Source organism: Podarcis muralis, chromosome Z (assembly GCF_964188315.1).
Source record: "Podarcis muralis chromosome Z, rPodMur119.hap1.1, whole genome shotgun sequence".
In the NCBI taxonomy this organism is placed as follows: domain Eukaryota; kingdom Metazoa; phylum Chordata; class Lepidosauria; order Squamata; family Lacertidae; genus Podarcis; species Podarcis muralis.
Window position 1 is genome coordinate 11,267,120 of NC_135673.1, and position 22,186 is coordinate 11,289,305.

The window sequence follows — 22,186 nt, forward strand, 5'->3', positions numbered from 1 at the left end:
TCCTTGAAGGGGAAGTCATTAATGATTTAAGTGGTCTAAGAGTGCTTTATATGTCAGGCGCAGTTGTGGCCCAAGCCAGTTCTTTGGAGTCCTCATGGAACCTCCAAATGCAGCCACCAATGTTTGCTTGACAAAATTCAGCAACCTTGGTCCCTCCCTGGTCACAGAAAATCATTCCTGATGTAGCTGGGGAAGTGGTGCCAATAGGCCATAGGAATTGCCATACGTCTGGAATTTCCTGGACATACTGTATCAGGAATACTGCTGTCGGCAGCAGTGTCCAGGTGAAATATTCAGGGAAATCTGGACATATGGCAACTCAGCAGGGAGGAGGATGGGGACAAAACTCTGATGAGTCAGCTCTGCCTGCCATTGACTCTGGTGCCACCTGCTGTTAGTGTCCCTGCCTTCCACTCCACCACTGGGAAAGGGCTTTGGGCAACCCTCAGTAGCGCCCTTGCTTTCTGGCTAGGAAAGGCCACAGCTCAGAAGGAGAGCATCACGGGGAAGGTTCCAGGTCCAATCTGTAGCATCCCAAGTTACAGGACCATAGGGGAGTAGGAGGGTTGGGAATAGCCTCTCTTTCCCTCTTGGAGAACTGCAGCCAGAGATGAAGCAACAGCATGACTTGGCACAAGGCCAGGTAGAAATGAGGTCTTCTAACAACTCTCTGCAGCCTTAACAAAGGATTAACAAAGGCGGTTGGAGGATGGATGGCGGCTAACAGATTGAGGTTGAATCCTGACAAGACAGAAGTACTCTTTTTGGGGGACAGGAGGTGGGCGGGTATGGAGGACTCCCTGGTCCTCAGTGAGGTAACTGTGCCCCTGAAGGACCAGGTGCACAGCCTGGGAGTCATTTTGGACTCACAGCTGTCCATGGAGGTGCAGGTCAGTTCTGTGTCCAGGGCAGCTGTTTACCAGCTCCACCTGGTATGCAGGCTGAGACCCTACCTGCCCACAGACTGTCTCGCCAGACTGGTGCATGCTCTGGTTACAGTGGTGCTTCGCAAGACGAAATTAATTCGTTCTGCGAGTTTTGTCGTCTTGCGAATTTTTCGTCTTGCAAAGCACCACTGTACAGCAACATGAGTTGCTATGAGTTAACACCGCAAACTTGCAAGACGTTTTCGTCTTGCGAAGCAAGCCCATAGGGAAATTCGTCTTGCGAAGCAACTCAAAAAACCAAAAACCCTTTCGTCAAGCGAGTTTTTTGTCTTGCGAGGCATTCGTCTTGCGAGGTACCACTGTATCTCTTGCTTGGACTACTGCAATGCGCTCTACGTGGGGCTACCTTTGAAGGTGACCCGGAAACTACAACTAATCCAGAATGCGGCAGCTAGACTGGTGACTGGGAGCAGCCACCGAGACCACAAAACACTGGTCTTGAAAGACCTACATTGGCTCCCAGTACGTTTCCGAGCACAATTCAAAGTGTTGGTGCTGACCTTTAAAGCCCTAAACAGCCTCTGTCAAGTATACCTGAAGGAGCGTCTCTACCCCCCATCATCCATCCCGGACTCAGAGGTCCAGCACCGAGGGCCTTCTGGCGGTTCCCTCATTGCAAGAAGCCAAGTTACAGGGAACCAGGCAGAGAGCCTTCTCGGTAGTGGCACCTGCCCTGTGGAACGCCCTCCCACCAGATGTCAAAGAGAACAACAACTACCAGACTTCTAGAAGACATCTGAAGGCAGCCCTGTTTAGGGAAGCTTTTAATGTTTGATGCTTTACTGTATTTAACATTTTATTGGAAGCCGCCCAGGGTGGCTGGGGAAGCCCAGCCAGATGGGTGGGGTATAAATAATAAATTATTATTATTATTATTATTATTATTATTATTACTACTACTACTACTACTACAGCACCCAGAATTCTGTTTAAAGTGGTGTCATAACATTTTAAATGTATGGTGCAAAGGTGGCCTTAGTGAGAATGAACGGTCCCTTCTTTCCTTATATGGTGCCTCCTGGGACTTAACAGGGTATGGGCAGAGGGAGTTGCATGCCCATGTTCTTCTAGTCCACCTCATTCTGCAGCAGAAGTGGGAAACCTCTGGCCTGGGGTGGGGCAATTCAGCCCTCCAAGGCCCTATATTCAGCAATTTGCACTTCCTATACCTCTTATCAGCCACACCCTCTCTCCTAAGCCAGGTCCCCTTAGAGGTCTAGCTTTGCACCCTCTTTGAGTGTTGTTGCCTGCCTGGAATGTATCCCTCAGATGTGATCATGCTGGTCTGGAAGAAGGACAGAGAGGGGTGCAAGTGTCTAGTAGAAACTAGCCTACTGTACAAAAGGTAAAACTCACATTTGTTGCTCTGCCCAGTTTAACCTCTGGCCTGCAGAATGTTGCCCAGAAGGGCATCTTGCTCTTGGGCTGAAAAAGGTTCCCCAGGCCTGTTCTATGGGATCATCCCCCCCCCCCCCATTACAGTCTGTTTAACTGAGGGCCAGTTTGTTGGAAATCCTTGCATGCTTCCATGTTAAGAGATACCGAGCTGAGTCCCATTTTATAAGGAGGCACAACCCCCTGCCCCTGCTGCTGGAAATGGCCCAAAGTAGCAGTTTGCTTGTCGAGAAGCATTTCCAGGAAGGGCATGGAGGGAATTGTTCCTCCTGCATCCCTATCCGCAATGCAATAAACCTCACCCGCTAACACAGCACAAGGCTGGTAATGTTTTAATAGCTAATTACAGGCAGGAGACACATCGGACACGGCTAAGAACATTTTACTACCTGCACCTGATAGATTTATTAGGAAAATAGCTGCTTTCCCAAGCAAAGCTAATTCACCTCATCCCTGGAATGGAGCCATTTCAAGGGTCTCCTGTGATAAATTTAATATTGACAGTGGTACTTAGGTGGAGCGTGTCTCTCCGCTGGCTTTGCTCAACGTCGCTTTTCTAGATGAGTAAGATGTGCTCACAATTGTGCTGCAAACAGTTCCATATATAAAGAATTTCTTTCTTTCTTTCTTTCTTTCTTTCTCACTTCATTCCTTCCTTCCCCTTTTCTTTACCCTCCCTACCTCCCTTCTCCCATTCCCCTTTCCTTTTTTTCCTTTTCCTTCCATCCCTTTTCTTTTTGCTCTTCCTCCCTTCCCTTCCCTTCTTAACTATTACATTTGCTCCTTCCCTTTTGCTCCCCTTCCTTTCCACCAGCAGTGGCGGCCCCAGGAAAAACAAACATGGGGACTGAGTAGCACAGAAAGGCAAAGTATATTTCTCGTTAGCTTCTCCTGCCAGTGGACCTCTGTCTCAAAGACACTTGTATCTCTCTAAAGCAGCGAAATGTCCCTTATGCATTTCTTTGTGGGAGGGGATGTCTTGGACAAGAGGAGGTCTCGCCTTTGTAAAACTGTCATTTTGCTAAATCCAGACTATAATCTCTCTCCCTGCCCCTGTTTATTTTTCCAACAGCAACTCATCCTTGGAAACCTTGCCAATTTGTCTCACGAGTCAGGCTGCCTCTTTGGGATCTGCCACTGAGAACAGCTGGTAACTGGACAAGCCAAAGTTCGAAAGAGCTGTGAGGTGGTGGGCCGGGCCAGGCCTGGCCGAGGAGGCGGCGCCGCGGCCCCGGCTTCGCCTATAGCCGAGCGCCGGGGTTGCGATCCGGCCTTGCTTGGTGCGCCGCTGCCGCTGCCGAGACACGCGCTTCGGGCCGCCGCCACGATGGACCTGCGGATCCTGGAGCCCCGCGTGCAGGTGCTGAGCCTGGCCCGCAGCGGCCTCTGGCTCTACACGCACCCACTGCTCAAGATGCTGCTGCTGCCCCAGCGAAGCAGGTGCAAATTCTTCAGCTTGACAGAGACTCCTGAAGACTATACGATCATGCTGGATGAAGAAGGCTTTAAAGAGCTGCCCCCGTCTGAGTTCCTGCAAGTCGTCGATTCCACCTGGCTGGTGCTCAATGTCTCATCCAACGGCAGCGCTTCCGCTAACCTCCAGCCTATTGGGGTCACCAAGATCGCCAAGTCGGTCATCGCACCACTGGCAGAGCACAACGTCTCGGTGCTAATGCTCTCCACCTATCAGACAGACTTCATCCTGGTGCGGGAGAAGGACCTCCCTGTCGTGATCCACACCCTGGAAGGCGAATTTGATATTTACAAGGAGGTGAACAGGGAGCCGGTCCCCGCAAGCTGCGACGACGCAACCAACGGGTTCCTCAAGCCAAAGCAAGATGTGAACCCCACTGTCCACCCTGTGCAGAGCCCCCAAAACAGGTTCTGTATCCTGAGCATCTCTCCGGACTCCTTGCCCGCCATCGCCACAATCCTCATTGACGTCCTGTTCTACTCACACAGCCCCTCAAAAGAAGCTGCTTCAGCCAGCCAGGACCTCGACTCCATTACTTTCTTTGCCTTTTCGTTGATCGAGGGGTACATCTCCATCGTCATGGATGCTGAGACCAAGAAGAAGTTCCCCAGCGACCTCCTGCTGACCAGCTCCTCAGGGGAGCTCTGGAGGATGGTGAGGATTGGTGGCCAGCCCCTAGGCTTCGACGAATGTGGGATTGTGGCTCAGATTGCCAAACCTCTCGCTGATGCAGACATCTCTGCGTATTACATTAGCACCTTCAACTTCGACCACGCCCTGGTTCCAGAGGATGGCATTGATAACGTCACCCAAGTGCTTCAGACACGGCAGGAGAGTGGGAGATAGCCCCTTGGCTCAGTATGTACGCCGATTTCTGCTGCGCCTGACACCTGGTGTTCCCTGGAGAAGGCAGAAGCCGCTTGCCCTGAGTGTGAGCCGAGCTGTCCTTTTTTCACAGTGTTTTCTTGGAAACGTGGAGCGACTGGTGCGTCACCCTCCAGCTGGAGGAGAGCTGTTGTTCCTTTGCTCCCAGGAGGGGAGCCCAAACCTGTGCCTTATCTAGACACTCCCCAGAACCCGGTGAATCCGTTCCGATTGCCTGCGTCAGACTTTAGTATTCTCCAAACCCCGCTCTAGCCTTCCGGCCCTATCGTTCAGTCCTGGGCCTAGCTGTGTATCTAGAGCCAAGGAGGGAGATTCCTGCTCCTGATGGGCTTCTGGAAAATCTCTCTTTCTCTCTCTCTCTTTTGCACATTACCTGAGCTTCTCCAATAGGAAGACAAGCCTGGAACTTTTTGTTGTCGTTTTCGTTGTGGTTGCTAATATGTTGGAATTGCACAGTTTAAAAAAAAAGAGAGAGAGCTGTGAGGTGGAATCAGAGCTTGCCATTAGCTTTTATAGCAAGGTGGGGTCAATTATGGGTTGATAATTAGGTGCTGACAGCAAAAGGAGAGCTCTAATGAAAATCAATTACAGGACAAAATGGGGTGTGCTTTGGGGACCACCACCCCGTCAAAATAAGAAGGTGAAGGAAAATAACCAAAAGTACTTTGAACAAGCTTCTTTATAAAATTACAGACTGCTGACTGCAAACCTCAGCCCTTTGGACTCTCAAAGAAAGGGCCAGGGAATATCTTGCTGCCCTATACATTGCAGCTGTCCCTTTGTAGACCACCTATGTATTTTGGTAGCTGCTGCTGCTGCTAAATCACTGCTTAGCAATGACTTCTGAAAAATGTTTCTAACTTGAGTTGGTAGCATTTCTGCCCCTCAGGACTATGATTCATAAGAACAGCCCTGCTTCATCAAGCAATGGCCCCATCTAGTCCAGCATCCTGCTCTCAGTGGCCAATGAGATGCCTTTTGTGGGGAACCTGCAAGCAAGAGCTGAGCACAAAACCCTCTCCTCCTGTTGTTTCCACCAGCTGGGATTCAGAAGCACTGTGTAATAGAGTGGTTTGATGCAGAAGGAGGAGCAAGCCAGGGAACCACAAGGGAGGAAGGCTCAGAACACAGGGAGTAGTAGTGGGACAACGATAAATGGTCCAGAGGGAGAAGACTAGGAAGAGGAGATGTCAGAAGCTGAAGAAGTAACAGGGCTTAGTAAGCTGGGAGAATCTGTGGCAGAAAGAAGTCCAGAATCAGAGCCAGAAGCTGAAGCAGGAGAGTGGGAGGAGGGAGGCCAAGAGGCAGAAATGAGTCAGGCTGGTGAAGAGTCACAGGCGTCTCGCCCTCCTGCTGCGACAATCTCAACTCTCCCCTTGTCTCCCAGAACCAGAAGAGGCATGAAAAGGGCAGAGGAGACATTGGCTGCATGCAGGTGTAGTCTCTGATTGCTTGGGGAAAGCCCTGGAGAGAAGGGGATTTAGATGGCTGTGAGGAGACAGGGTCTTTCTTGGCAACTGATTTTTGTTTATTTTTTTCTGAATAAATTTTATTGAAATTTGGGGGAAAAATACAATGATTAATATTGGATATATTTTTATGAATTTTATAAAAAATTAATCTAAATAAAAACACAGAGCAAAAAGAGAGAGAAGGAAAAAGAAAGAAAAAGAGACCTTCCAATTATTCATTTGTCAGCTTTATAGAGAATTATTCAACACATTCACTCTAAGATAACACCTAATAAATCTCCCTTCTATAAACCAGCATTATCTTGAATCCTCAAACCCACATATCATAAGTTCATTTTCTTTTTCATGCACAAAGTCTATAAGAAGTTTCTAATCTTTAGTAAATGTTGACAATGATTTTTCTCTGATTAACCACATCAATTTCGCCATCTCAACTAAGTCCAGTAATTCTAACAACCATTCCTCCATTGGAGGCTATAATCCTTCCATCTTTGTGCATATATTTTGAAATAAAGTTCCATAGTCCTTTTCTAATTGTATACCGTAAGTCCCAACAGGAAGAGTTCCGGCTTTAGTTGAAAATTGACCTTAAAAACCTCCTGTATCAGTGTCAGTGTTTCCAATATTGTTTAGCTTTTTTACACGTCCACCAAGCATGAAAAAATGTCCTTTCATGTTCTTGACACTTCCAGCAAGTATTTGGAACATTTTTATACATTCTAAATAACTTATCAGGAGTTACGTCCCAATGATACATCATTTTGTAATAAAATGTGTATTTTAACCCTTTAGTTAACATATGTTCCCACTGTTCCATCTGTTTATCATACCCATTTTTGCCCATTTAACTTGTTTTGTTGAAATTTTCTCAATAACATGTTCATTATCTGTACACAACTTAATTTTAAAATCTGTCTTTTTTGTTCTATACCAAATGTCTTTTTCTCCAACTTAAATCTCTCTATTAGTTGTAAGTGGGGGAAAAAACAATTGAAGACTATAACCTTCACTTGTTCCTTTGTTTTAATTTTACCGTCTCCCTAACTCCATTCTAATAGTGGAGTGCATGTTTTCTACGAAATGCTTCTTATGTTTTCTACGAAATGCTTCTTATGTTGAAATCCATAAGGTATCTTTGCATATAACCTAGATTTATATCTATTCCTAATTCTCAATATGGTATATCTAACAAAATGGTTTTGAAATCTACATTAGCTTTGATCTTACCATACCACAAATATCCATGCCACCCAAATCTTAAATCATGATCTTCTAGTTCTCAGGGTCACCCATTCCTTCATCAACACTAAACAACAGTCCGCCAAAGTACTATTTCAGGTCAGGTAAACCCAGTTCTTCCCTTTCCTTCGCATCTTGAAATATTTTCATTTTGACTTGTGTTTTTTCTCCTTGCCCTAGAAACTTAGATAAATCTTTTTGCCATTGTTTAAATGGTAAGTCATTAGTCAAAATAGGTAATGTTTGAAATAAAAACATCATTCTGGGGAAAAACATTCATCTTTATCACTGAAATTCTACCTAATAATGACAGTTTTAATGTCTCTCATCTTTACATATCTTTTTAAGTTTCAGCCCCTTTCATAACATAATTATTTTGAAATAACGAGCAGTTCATATTTATCATAGTAATACCCAAGTATTTCATTTTTTTTCATTGTGAAACCCTCTTTTCTCCAAAACCTTCTGATCTTTTGGTGTCATATTAGTTTTTTTTATCTTCATTGTTATAATTCATTTTGTCTAATATCTCTAAGCAAAACTTCCAAGACCAGAATGAAAAGTAATGGGAACAATGGACACCCTTGCCTTGTCCTCTTTTGTATCTCACAGGTTTTAGTCAATTCTCCATTAACAATTATCTGTGCTGTCTTTAATGTGTAAATTGATTTTACCCATTTAATAAACAGTCCTGGAAACTGATTTTCATGGAGTAAGACCATTGGGAATGAACTGCTCTGTTCATTAGGCCTGACACTCAACCAAGTCTGTGGGGATCATGTTTTCACTAATAAAGAGTTAACTCCAACTTTAAACTGTGTGATTACTGACCAGCATGCTCCTGCGATACACTGCTGGCTCTGACTATGGAGGCAGAGCATAGCCATTATGGCTAGTAGCTATTGATAGCTTTGTCTTTCTCCATGCCTTTGTCCAACCCTCTTGTAAAGCCATCCAAGTTGGTGGTTATCACTGCGTGCTGCAGGAGAAAGTTGCACAGATTCACCATGTGCTGAGTGAAAAACAGTTTCTTTTATCTATCCTGATTCTTCCAACACTCAGCTTCTTTAGATGACCATGAGCTGCAGTGTTTATAAGAAAGAGAGAGAAACTCCTGAGGGTCCCTAGACACACAATGTCTTGTGCACAGATGCATATACAGATGCGTATGCAAGGTATTGTCTTGTGCACATAAGAGCCTGCCATTCCACACACCAAAGCCATCTAAGTCACTTCTGGGCCGCCTGCCTCTCACATGAAACAGCTAAAGCCATCAACTTGGATGGTTTTAAAAGAGGATTGGACAAATACATGGAAGATAAAGCTATAAAGGGCCACACTAAACAATCATTGAAATGCACAGTCTTGCCCCCCCCCCTTATTTCTTTTGTTTAAAATATGCTTGGGGCAGGAAGTCCCTGAATATTAGTTGCTGGAAACTGCAGGTGGGTAGAGTGCTGTTGCACTCACGTCCTGCTTGTGGACTTCCCAATAGAGGCATCAGGGTGCTGGACTAGATGGGCCATTGACCCAATCCAACAAGGCTCTTTGTATGTTCTTATATTCATCAGGATACATAGCAAGCAAAAAGGGGTATTAAAAAATTATTCCCTCTACCAACCTAATGGCCCTAATGAAAAGTACCCCCTCCACACACACCATGGTGTACAAGAGGGGTTTCTTCTCCCACACTCCACCCCATTGTCTTTAAAAACAAAACAAAAAAACCAGTCCCCACATCCCATGTACAGTCCAGGAAGGAAGCTACCACAAATCTTTCCCATGCCTGTTTCTCCAGCCTTTCCCCTTTTAAAAAAGACCTGTGAAATCTGATCATGCATCTCATGTATTGTCTTGCTTGTCCCCACAGCAGAGCAGGGGGCTATGGCAGAACAAATGAATGCAACATTAGTAGACAGACTATACCTTTCAGCAATGTTTAATAATGACATTCAGAGTGTGATTCTCATGATCAAAACAGGGGCATTTTACATTGCTGCTATTTTTTTCCATTATTCAAATGTTGGCGGATATGCTATTTTGTGGGGGCCATTTAATAGAATCAAAGCTTTGGCGAGGATCTCAAAAATCATCCAGTCTTACCCCAGTGCCAATACATGGAATCTGCTGCTGCGACATCCCTGCTAGGTGGTCATCGATCTTAAAAACCGGGAAAGGAAAAGAGTCCATTACCATATGTCTGTTCCACTGATGGACCACCAGGGAGGTCTTCCAAATGTTGAGATCCCCTTTCACATAATTCAAACCTGTTAAATCAGGCCCTACCCTCTGGATTAGAGATGGAAGGATCTGTCAGTTTTGGTTCTCTCAGTTTCTTGTTTATTCTTGTTCAGTTCTCCACATTTCTGCCACAAATTGTGATTTATTTTTGTTTTAAATCTCTATAAGATGAGCCAGCACTTCAGTGCAAATTTCTAATGAACACATTTCTGTATGATGTTTAGACTAATATGTGTATTTTTGCAAGCAATTTTCCCCTTAATAGAATGCATTTTTTGTATGCTATTTTCATGAATATATTCATTTTTATGCACACTTTACCCTAGCAGACACATTTTTCATAAACACTGCTTAGCTGGAACACTGCACTACAAAATAGTTTTGCTTCTCCTATTATTTTGGAAAGTGCAAATTTAATAGATTAACCTTTAAATGCAAATGGACTAGAATTCACTTGGGGAAGGTTTTTCAGCTCATGGGCCGCATACTCTTCTGGGAAACCTTCTGAGGACTGCATGTCACTGGTGGGTACAGCAACAAATGCTAGGGTTGCCATGTTTCATAAAGTAAAATTCCTGACACCTACAAAGTTGTTGAGCTTTTTTAGGGAAACCTAACCCAAAGATAGTGATTTTACTGCTGGATTTCCACATGACACCATTTTTGCACCCGAAAGCCAGGACATGTCAGGAATTTTCCTGATGAATGGCAAGCCTAACAAATGCACATGTGGTCTGGGGAGAGGAGAGGTGGTCTGGGCAGAGTTCTAAGGGTGATGCATGGAGGTCTGAAGGGCTCAATTTGGCTCCTGGGCTGGAGGTTCCTCACCCCTGTTCTGCATCACGTGGATTTTGCTTACAGAAAGCAGGGTGGCACATTCTGATGAGGACTTCTGTGTATGTTTTAAAGTTGTGATTCATTGAAAAGGAAGCCCTCCTTAATCTTATTTGGGAGGTTTCGTAAGAGAGTGGTGAGAGAAGGGAGAGAAGAAGGCACTGTTCATCTCCTGGATAAATCAAGAGGTCTCTGGCGAGGTGGAAAGTGCATAAACAGAACCTGGGGGCCGGCTTGTCTGGAAGCTTAAACTGATTACAGCGGCTTGTCTTTCCCTCCCGGATCCCTGCTGGCTTTGAGTACAAGAGCAACTGATGTTTGGATCTGAGGGGGCAGACAAGGAGGCTCTGCCTTCCTTAGTCTTCCACATTCCCCGAAATGTCACCTTTATCCCACTAAATAATACAAACCATTGTCTACCATTGCCCCCCCCCTCCTCAAGTCATCTCAAACAGTTCTTAGTGTCAGCTGTAATTCCGTCAGTAACTCAATCTGGGATGGTCTCGGCCTTTACCAAACGTTGCCCGGACTTTTGTTTCCAGTTCTCCCTCCCTGCCTCACCTAATTCCAGACTCATAATTTCTTTGGAAGCAGAAGCGAGTCTTTTAAATAATAGCGTGTTTTTCCATTTTTATTTCGTAAAGGCTAGGTTTTAGGAAGGGACTCGTTTTGCAATGAATTTGAAAACAGTTTGGCCCTTTCAAAATCCTTGTGTTTGCAGATCTGGGTTGCATCCAACAATTTTTTACTTGGGAGTTGAGCTTTTGAGGTGAATGAACCAAGTTAGGCCACATTCACACCATATTTTTAAAGTGCTAAGATACCACTTTAAGCAGACATGACTTCCCCCAAAGAATTCTGGGAGCTGTAGTTTGTAAGGGGTGCTGAGAGTTTTTAGGAAAGTCCCGTTCCCCTTACACAGCTATAATTCCTAGATTTGTTAAGCAATCAATCCCTCTTCACAGGGAATTTTGAGAACTGTAGTTCTGTGAGGGGGACAGGGACCTCCCAACAACTCTCAGTACCCCTTACAAACTACAGCTCCCAGAATTCTTTTGGGGAAGTCATGTATGCTTAAAGTGGTATCGTAGCGCTTTAAATGTATGGTGTGAATGTGGCCTTAGCATAGCTGTCAACATTTCCCTTTTTTAAAGGGAAATTACTTTATTCCAAATAGGATTTCCCCTTAAAAAGGGGGGAAAGTTGACAGCTATGGGCCTTAGTCATGGCCATTAATATTCATAGATCTCCTCTGAGCATGCATATAACATTGGATATAATCCTATATTTCTGCAGCAGCCTTGTGGTGGCATTTCTTAACTGTGCCTTTAATACCTCTGTGACAGGCAGGAATGGATTGGAAGAAACTTCAAGGGCAAAAAAGCAAACATAGTGGCAAATAATGTGAACTAAAATCTTACATCAGCTACAAAACATTCTGTGTGGTTACAGAGGGGTCACCACTAACCTCAGCCCTTGGTCAGGATTATGAGAAAAGAAGAGGGGAGTTGTTAAAATTACTTACAAAAATCTGTGTGAGTTGCTTTGAATACTTAAATGGGACTAAGTAGAGATCCCTTTGCAATGCATCTTCATGCTGAGAAAAGCATCACCTCTTGAATTTCTGCCTGCTGCACAGCTATTAAAATAGACCCAGGAGCCCTACTGGAGATAGGAGAAAGATTTTGAATGTGTCCAGCTTGCAATATGTTGACTGAGTTGTTTTTATTTATTTATTTACTTGATTCCATTTACGAAACCTCTTCCCCTGTAGCGTATTGAAGGGAATACAGTACACAATTTAAAAATACCACACAATATTTTTTTCCCTTATGCAAAAGTGATTCTGTATAGAAAAACAATTCCGTAGATACAAACAATTAAAGGCATTTTCATATGTAAAAACAATTACAGTACAGTGGTACCTCAGGTTACATATGCTTCAGGTTACATATGCTTCAGGTTACATACTCCGCTAACCCAGAAATAGTGCCTCAGGTCAAGAACTTTGCTTCAGGATGAGAACAGAAATCGTGCTCCAGCAGCGCGGCAGCAGCAGGAGGCCCCATTAGCTAAAGTGGTGCTTCAGGTTAAGAACAGTTTCAGGTTAAGTACGGACCTCCGGAACGAATTAAGTACTTAACCTGAGGTACCACTGTACAGATATAACTCAGATATGGGCTGGGGTAAAAGCCTGCCCTTGAAAGCCTTGTCGGACAAGGAAGGTCCTAAAAGACAGTAGAGCATTACAAGATAGGCAAACCTGCCACCACGGATCCCAGATCCAGTATCTGTTCCCTATGCCAGAACATAGACTTGTGAAATATGAATAATACAGAGGGATGTGGCTTCTGAGCACATTCAGCCAGCCATATCTTCCCTACGTGTGCACAGAGGAACAAACAGCACATGCAAAAGATTTCTCTGTGTTGTAATTTTCTGCAAGGATGTGAGCTGTGTATAGGGAATCCTGGTAGCCCTCCAGTGGTTGTAAGACGCCAACTCCCATCGACCCTAGCCAGGGCCGGCCCACCCAGCAAAGTGAGGTGACCACCTCAGGCAGCAGGATAAACAGGGGTGCCAGATCTTGCCTCCAAGGAATGCACTGCCTACCGCTGTTGTCATAGTGGCAACGATGACTGCAGTACAACTCCTTGGAGGCCAGATCTGCTGCCCCTTTGGCAGCCCCACCCTAATGCTGCCTCCACAATGGCTTCTCGGTGGTGCTACTGGTCACCTGTCCCCTATTCTCAACGTCAATCTTTATTCCCCGCCCTTGTTCCGAGTGCTATTTTTCTAGAGAAAGGGGTGCTGGAACTCACTATGTTCTCTTATAATGGCAATGGTGCTCACCTGAAATGTCCTGGAACTGAGCTCTGGTGAGTTCTGGCTGGAAAAAAAGCCCTGCTTGTTCCTGATATAGATCTTCACTCCCCTCTTCATCTCTGGCACAGGGGAGGGGGGAGGGGACACCCTTTTGTGGTTCACCTCAGGTGCCAAAATAGCTTGGGCCACTCCTGACCCCAGTCAGCAAGCCCAGTGGTCAGGGCTAATGGGAGCTGCACTCCTGCAGTATCTGGATGGCTACAGGTTCCTCACCCATGCTCTAGGAGGTGCATTTTATTTATTTTAAACAATGTTTAAGGCTGCACTAGTTTTCTTTCGACTGTGGTGGCAAACAGACCAGAAGCCAATGCACAAAAGTATAAATGAATTCCTGTACCTAGGGTTGTCAAGTTTTCAGCCAGCTCCTGTAATTATGCCTTGCAGCAGTAGAATGCCCTGCACCAATGAGTAGCTAGCATTTATCACCATACATCAATCAAGTCATGGTTCAAGGCACAGCAGCAAGAGTGGGTGAATAAGTTGGCAATAGTGGAACCAGGGTGTTCAATTGATCCTTCACACAAACACACAAGTGTGTGTGTGTGTGTGTGTGTGTGTGTGTGTGTGTGTAAATTGTAGTTGGAAGGGACCCTCTGCAATGCAGGAATCATGTGCCCTTTGTGAGGCTCAAACCCACAACCCTGAGATTAAGAGTCTCATGCTCTACTGACATACGTCCCTAAATACAAATTGAGTCCATCCATTTCTGCTCACTCAACTCTCCATAGTAAGTTAGTGTCACTGACAACCTTTATGCAGAAACAATATTTATTACAGCACAGTGCCAAAAGCAGGGAATCTGTTTTGGCGATTAAGGGCTGGTTTCTATTTACAGACCTGAGATAGCATCTTACAAATGTGCTTACACGGTGACTTAATCTATTCAATTTGTATTTCAGACTCTTAAATTGTTCTTCTGCTTGCTATCATGGTGTCATCCGGGAATGTTTGCCATGGGGAAATGTCACTACATTGTTTTTATGGCCTGTGCTTGTGAGCTCCTGGGAAATGTTCAAGGAACAGGAGGATGCATGTAGACTTCTCCCCACTTTCTGACTAATTAGATCCCATTGTAATTTTTTTAATGGAAATCTGCTGCCTACCCAATTCTCAAAGGTTTGGGATGGGTAATGATTTGCAATGTATCAACTGGCATTGAGAAACCTGTGGCCCTCCAGATGTTGTTTGACTAGAACTCCTTTGGCCTCTTCCCACTGACCATGGTGTCCGCGCCTGATGAGAGTTGGAGTCCAACAGCATCTGAAGAGGTATGGCTTCTCCACCCTTATATAACCTTTTTCTGTGAGTGCAACACTCTCATTTCCAGGAAGGGTGTTTGTGTATGGTCTGCCTAAAGTCAAGGATGGTGGGTGAGTTTTGCCACACTTATGGACACAATAGCAGACTGCGGGAGCAGACCAATGGTCCATCTAGTCCATCTGTCTCTGCACATATACAGTCATACCTCAAGTTGTGAATGCTGTGGGTTACATCTTTTCAGGTTGCGTCCTGTGGCAACTTGGAAGTACTGGAAAGGGTTACTTCTGGGTTTCGCCGCTCGTGCATGCGCAGACGCGCAAAATGACCTCACACACATGCGCAGAAGCGGCGAATCGTGACTTGCGCGTGCACAGACGCGGGTTACGTTCCGTTCAGGTTGCGAACGGGGCTCCGGAACGGATCCCGTTCGCAACCAGAGGTACCACTGTAAAAGCGTGCACACTTATTGATTTGCACTGCTCCACGGCTGTGTTCATATTGTATGCATCCATTGAACATAATGTGCCAATAACTAATGCAGAATCACAGCGTTGTAGAGTTGGGAGGGAACCCCAAAGGTAATCTAGTACAACCTCCTGCAATGCAGTATAGCTCAGCTAGCTGTGTGCACAGGTTGCACACTTCTTAAATGCCATGTGTGAACACTCCTTTGGTTTGCATTGACTGGCAGTGGCTCTCCAGGGGTCCCAGTCAGGTGTCTTCCCCTGGATATGCCCCTCCCGCACCACACACTGGATTGACTCCTATGATAACTTCCACAAAGTTAGTCATCCCCCTTGGGAAGATGACTTGATTGTCTCCAAGTGTGTGAACTGGCACCATGACAGTGAGTACAACAAGCACCACTTGGGTGTTCTCTTCCTCCACCTCCTCTGTTGCTGCTGGAGTTGCTACTCTGATCTTGTACCTCCTCTCTATGCAAATGCTAAAGATGGCTGATAAAGAGCTTTTTTAAAAACCCAAATAAACCCCAACAACACCCCTTGTTACCTGGTGCTCTTGGACGCACCCTGTGGCGCCTGGCTCTCCACGGCTGATGGGCGTATTGTAAAGCAAGAGACGGGGAGTCTGTTGGAGGCAACGCTTGGGTCTGCTGTTAAGCGCCCCAGCCAGCTACTTTTCCGGTTAGACCAGGCGGCTCTCTCTACAGAAATCTGAAAGGCAAATCTTCCAATTAAGACAGGTTTGCCACTTAGTTGGATAAGGCTCCTTCACAGGGGTAATGGGCCACGCCTTGGTTGCAAGGCTTTCCATGGGATCAGGAGATGGTGTCTGAGGTAACTGCAGACTGCCCAAAACAAGGCATGAGATTTCCTGATAGTTTCTCTGCTGTTGGGATGCCCGTGCCTCCCTCTTTCTTTCTTTCTTTCTTTCTTTCTTTCTTTCTTTCTTTCTTTCTTTCTTTCTTTCTTTCTTTCTTTCTGGCATTTATATAAACTGAATCATTAGCATTTCTAAGTGCTGTACGTAAAAATAAATCCCACAGAGAATCTAAACAACAAAAAGGCATCATAAAACAAATCACTACCTTAAAATGCCTTTGTCATGCACCTGAAGTCCAGGAAGGAGTGCTTGTCTAATCTCATGTGACAGAGAGTTCCACAGGCTGGGCCCACAACAGTGAATGCACGGCTTCTAGTAGTTACGAGCCATGCACCTGAGCCATTGGGGGGGGGGGGGGCAAACAGCATAGGGATGTAGGGAACCAGTGTTATACTGAATCAGGCCATCTAGCTCAGTATTGTCTACACTACCAGGCAACAGCTCTTCAGGCAGACGTTTCTCCCAGCCCTACCTTCAGATTCTGAGGATTGAACCTGGAACCTGGGCAGATACTCTGCCACTGCACTATCCACTGGGACATCTGGCTCAGTAGTTTCTACACTGACTGGCAGATGTACCCCTGTACAATTATTTCTGGTTTCTTAATTTTTATTTCTTCTTCATTATTTTGGTGACTTCATTTGTTGATGAATGTTATCTAACCTATTGCATATTCTCTCTCACACACAGGGAAAAATAAAGGGACCCCCCCCCCATTAATGATTTTCATTTTTTCTTCAAGTGTTTCTGACATTTAAGGGTGTTTTACATATATTGGTGAAGGGACGCGGGGTGAGCTCCCGTTGCTCGGTGCCTGCTCCTCCCAACCTAGCAGTTCGAGAGCACTTCAAAGTGCAAGTAGATAAATAGGTACTGCTCCAGCGGGAAGGTAAACGGCGTTTCCGTGCGCTGCTCTGGTTCGCCTGGTGGAACGCTCTGCCTCATGAGACCAGGGCCCTGCAGGATCTGATTTCTTTCCGCAGGGCCTGTAAGACAGAGTTGTTCCGCCTGGCTTTTGGCTTGGTATTAACTTGTCCCCCTCTTTCTTTTTTCCTTCTGGGATGGAACTCCTATTTGGGGATTTCCCTGGCTTTTTTCTGGCCCACGTAGGACCAGTCTGGATAGTTGGCCTTGGTGAAGATTTGACGTTTTCATCCCCAAAAAAGTTTTTGAGTTTCTGCTGAAATGAGGCTGCATTTTAATGTATTTGAATCAATTGTTTTATATCTGGTGTTAGCTCCCTTGAGCCCGGTCTTGGCTGGGGAGGGCACGGTATTATTATTATTATTATTATTATTATTATTATTATTATTGGACAAACACTGAATACAAGCCAGGATAAGAACATCAGAAGAGCCTGCTGGATCAGGCCAGTTGCCCATCTAGTCCAGCAACCGGTGCTCACAGTGGCCAACCAGATGCCTGTGGAAAACTTGCAAACAGGATCCCAGAACAATAACACCCCTGCATTGCAGGGGGTTGGACTAGATGATCTTCAGAGCTCTACACTTCTATGATTCCTGCAGGTTCCAGTAACTGGGATTCAGAAGCATTGCCGCCTCCTGCTGTGGAGGCAGAACATAGCCTTGTCTTCCCCCATGAATTTGTCCAAACCTCTTTTAGAGTGACCCAGGTTGGTTGCCACCACTGTCTCCTGTGGGAGAGAGTTCCACAGTTTAACAGTTTAACATGAAGGATGCTGGACTAGACCTGACCTGACATTACCTGGCATGGATTCTGAGCAGGTGCACACCTGGCTTAGCAATAACAACACTGGTGATAAAAATAATGCTAGTTATAAAAAAATATTTAAAAATTATGGGCTTAAATACCATGTGATGTTAGATGCATCAACAACTGACAGGCACCAGCAAGTTCATGAAGTAAATAGAGGGAATGGGGGCAAGGGGGTGGGGGTGTGGACCTCCCAGTTAGAGTTTGTTTGATGATCCCGATGCCACTGGATAGACTGCAGTATTTTCTACCTCTTAATGTGGTTTGATATAACTTGTAATTAAGGCTGCCATCCGTAGTGTGCTTTCTAAAGAGCAAGTCCCACTTCTGTGTAGAAATGAGTGGGGTTGTGCTGGCTGGCAATTCATTTATAAGGCAAGTGTTTACAATTGCAGTTGCTGCCCCAGTCCAGGTAAACTCAGATCAACCACAGAGAATCATTCTAGGTCCAAACATGATCCAAGGACAAAGTGAGTCAACGGTTCAAGGTTCAGGCAGGGAATTCAGGCAACTCAAGTCAGCTGGAAGTGTAGCATCAACCACTAGGAACCAAAGGCCTGCCTTATCTCCAGCCACAGGAAGGCTCAGGAGGGAGGCCTTAAATACTGCCACATGCCACCCCAATCTCTGAGCAGTAATATTCCAGATTCCAGGGTTTCCCTGGAATATGGGACAGTGGAGGCTGTGGTGTCTTTAGGCTATATTGTTTATTTACACAAATTTACATACAACCTGAGCCTATGGTGGAGGGGCTCGTAGTATTAACACCTCAGAAGGTCTTGCTTCTCCCATAGTAACCGCCTTGAATTCCAGCAGAAATTAAGCATGGCTTGCACTTTCTGGATTCTGCCTGCTTCTAGCCCAGTTCACAACATTCTACTTTGCTTTTCTCTTTCTCACATGGCAGCCAGGTGAGGGAGAGGGCCCATCCACTTGCCCTCTGGCACAGAGCAACTTCCTTTGTTACACTAAGAACCCACTGTACTTGGCTGGTAATAGGACACTCGCCTGACTAATTCAACTACGGAGTCCTCCCTTAGATTTTTAACCCTTGCAGACTAACCCCACAAACTCACAATACTTTTGCTTCCTAAACCACACCCGAACCACAGCTGCTGGCAGTGAAGGAGCATCAAGGATTGCTTACTCGCAAGTAGACTGATGATGCTGGGTGCCTAGATGCATGCTGTGCCATTGCTTTGGGTGTCAACATTTTCGAGGGGCAGCCCCACCACCTCCTCTGACAGTTCCAGGGGTTCTTCATCAGGTATTGGCCTAGACTCTGGAGGATCCATGGAAAAGATCCTCAGCATTGGGTTCAGAGGGCCCTGCATGCACTTTAGTTTGTGGCCCCAGGTCAGGACTGGGCATACCAGAGAAGAGAAAGAATGAAGAGAAGAGAGGGATTGGGGGTAACCAACAGAAACAAGGCAGCAATTAATGTGAGGAAATGCTGTACCAGAACTGGATAGCTAAGTTGGTGAAATATACTTGGAGTCGAGTGTGGATTCCATGCTCTTTATTCAGCTCATAGTAGCGAGGAATGGAAGTTCCCCCAAACTGTCTGCTTTATTTACATTATTTACACAATGGGCCCCACGTGATTGGCTAATTCCGGGATTCTCCTGTAGGCCAATCAGGTGGCGGATTCACTTCCACCTGGAGCTGGATTGGGTGGCTCATGGGAACCAATCAGACTGCTGCATTCTGAATCCTATTGTTCTAGGACCAATCAGACTGCTGCATTTTGGATTGTATTCAACTCAGTACATAACCAGTGGTTAAAGCATGGTGCTGATAACACCAGGGTTGCAGGTTCAATCCTCATATGGGACAGCTGCATATTGTTGTATTGCAGAGGGTTGGACTAGATGATCCTAAGGGTCCCTTCCAACTCTACAATTCTATGATTCTGTGATTCTGTGTGTCGAATCTGAAACATTCGCATCAGCGGTGGGGGCTTTTTCGGCCTAGGCAACCTTCTGGGACCCACGTGGCAGTGATGGCTGGGGAGAGAGGCAGAGGTTGGCAGAGCAAACAATGCATATTTTATCTTTGTGCGGTTAGTTTATGCACACAGTCTTACAACTCTTTCTCTAGCCTCCGTCCTGGCAACCAATGGGCATTGAGCAGAGTGCTGGAACTATTTATTTTATTTCCCCATGTTTATGTACCACTTGATTGTAATAAAACCTCAAAGTAGTTCACAAAAAGAATTAAATTATCAGTAAAAAATAATGAAACAAGTATTTAAAATATATAAAAAAATTAAAATCAACAATAAGTGTAAACTAGGTTAAAGCACATGACAACTTCTACTTGGGCTTGCCTATACAAAATTATTTTTAGCAGGCACTGAAAAGAGTGCAGTGAAGGTGCATGCCTGATATCAATAAGTAGGGAATTCCCAAGTGTGGGTGCTCCCACACGAAGAGACAGATTCCTTACAAGTGCAGAATGAGAATTATATGGCACCTGTAACAGTGTCATGTCTGCAGATCAGGGCATATGTAGGGTAAGGCAAGCCAAACTGTTAAGGGCTATATATACTAATAGTAACACCATGAACCTGGCCCAGCAGCAAATTGGCTATCAGTGCAGGTATCTGAGAAGAGCTGTTTTATGCTGACAAGATCTCACTCCTGTCAGCAGTCGTGCTGCAGCATTCTGCACCAACTGCAGCTTCTGGATCAGGCACAAGGGATGCCCCACTTGGAGCACATTGCAGTAATCCAATATTGAAGTAACCAGTGCATAAACTACTATGGCCAAACTCTCCCGGTCCAACTAGATGACTTCCAAGGGTCTCTGAACTCTTAAAATTCAACGATTCTGTTATTCTAAATCATAAGAAGACAACTAAAATGTGCTCTGTGTGGGGCTAATCTTGGCCCTGATCCAGGGACTCCAGCTGTTTCAAAACGTCTAGACTGTTGATTATTGGCAGCACAACTCCAGTGCTCAAAAGCTTGCATGGGCTGCTCATATCCTACTGGGCCAGATTCTGGTATTATTTTACAAAACCCTTAACAGCTTAGGACCAGGATACCTCAAGGACAGCCTAATCCCATAAATCAGTGGCCAGCCACTGAGGTCTTGGAGGGAATCACTGTTTATGGTTCCCCATGACTCAGATGCACGACCCTAAGAACATAAGAATAGCCTGCTGGATCAGGCCAATGGTCCATCTAGTGCAGCATCCTGTTCTTGTCATATGTCCAGAAGCAGTGTCCGGGTGGAAACTGGCAAAATGTTTGGGAAAATCTGTATGGCAGCCCATGTTGGCAGTGTCATTTTTGTCCATAAAAATAGTTTTTGACAAAACAAGAGCTGTTCACTGTTTGGAATATGTCAACCCTATGAGTGGCCAACCAGGTGCCTATGGGAAACCTGGGAGCAGAACATGAGCACCAGAGCATTTTCCCCTCCAGTGGTTTCCAGCAACTATTTGGAAGCATTGCTGCCTCCAATTCACTAGGAGCATTCAGTACTGTGGTCCCAGTTTGATAGAACTTCATTCCAGCTGAGATCAGACAGGCTCCCTCCTTGTTCAACTTCTACTGGATAGGCTACCTTCTTTTATTCCAGCAGACATTTCAATTGATTTCATAGTTTTAGCCAATTTTTCCTTTTCTGTGTTGCATTTTCCCTGCACCTCTTAGAGATGCTTCCTGTGTTTATAAAAATAAAAGCAGGGGCATGAAGGAGGGCACATTGGCTTTATAACTGGGTGGAAGGTCCTCCTGCAAGGGTCTTCTGCTGGTTCCCTTACTGCAAGAAGAGAAATTACAGGGAACCAGACAGAGGGCCTTCTTGGTAGTGGCGCCCACCCTGTGGAACACCCTTCCATCAGATGTCAAGGAAATAAACAACTATCTAACTTTTAGAAGACATTTGAAGGCAGCCCTGTATCAGAAACTTTTTAATGTTTGATGTTTGATTATGTTTTTTTATATGCTGTAAGCTACCCAGAGTGGCTGGGGTATGATGATGATGATGATGATGATGATGATGATGACGACAACAACAACAACTCCGTGGTTGCAATGTGTGGGAGGAATGGGGTGCTGGAGGTTACCATGGGGGTGGTTTGTGTGCACAGAGGGGGGCTGCACAAAAGGAGGGGGAGGCATGGACATGGGGTGAAGGTGAAAACAGGTGTGCAAAGCAGGGCTGCAGAACAGAAGTGGCTTCAGAAATGGGATTGGGAAGGTGAAAAGGGAGCTCAGGACTTGCATGAGGAGAAGGAGAACTCTAGGGGTTTTGCAGAGGGGAATGGCAGCAGGGTTGGCTAGTGGTGCGAGCAAGGATGCAGTCCCTAAATAAAATAATAATTTAAAAATTATGTACGGAGAGACCCTTCTTCCCTTAGAGCTGGAATACCATTTTGATTCAGCATTTTAGAACACAACTCCCTCCCGCACTCCCGCCACCCTGATGAAAGCATTATCATTCCACACAAAGAACCTTTCTCT

The 22,186-nt window shown here is 45.4% G+C and overlaps 1 pseudogene; it reads left to right on the forward strand.

Moving 5' to 3' along the window:
* Nucleotides 1-3,553: 3,553 nt before the first annotated feature.
* Nucleotides 3,554-8,220, forward strand: LOC144326135 (cytosolic arginine sensor for mTORC1 subunit 1 pseudogene; annotated as a pseudogene).
* The last annotated feature ends 13,966 nt before the right edge of the window (nt 8,221-22,186 follow it).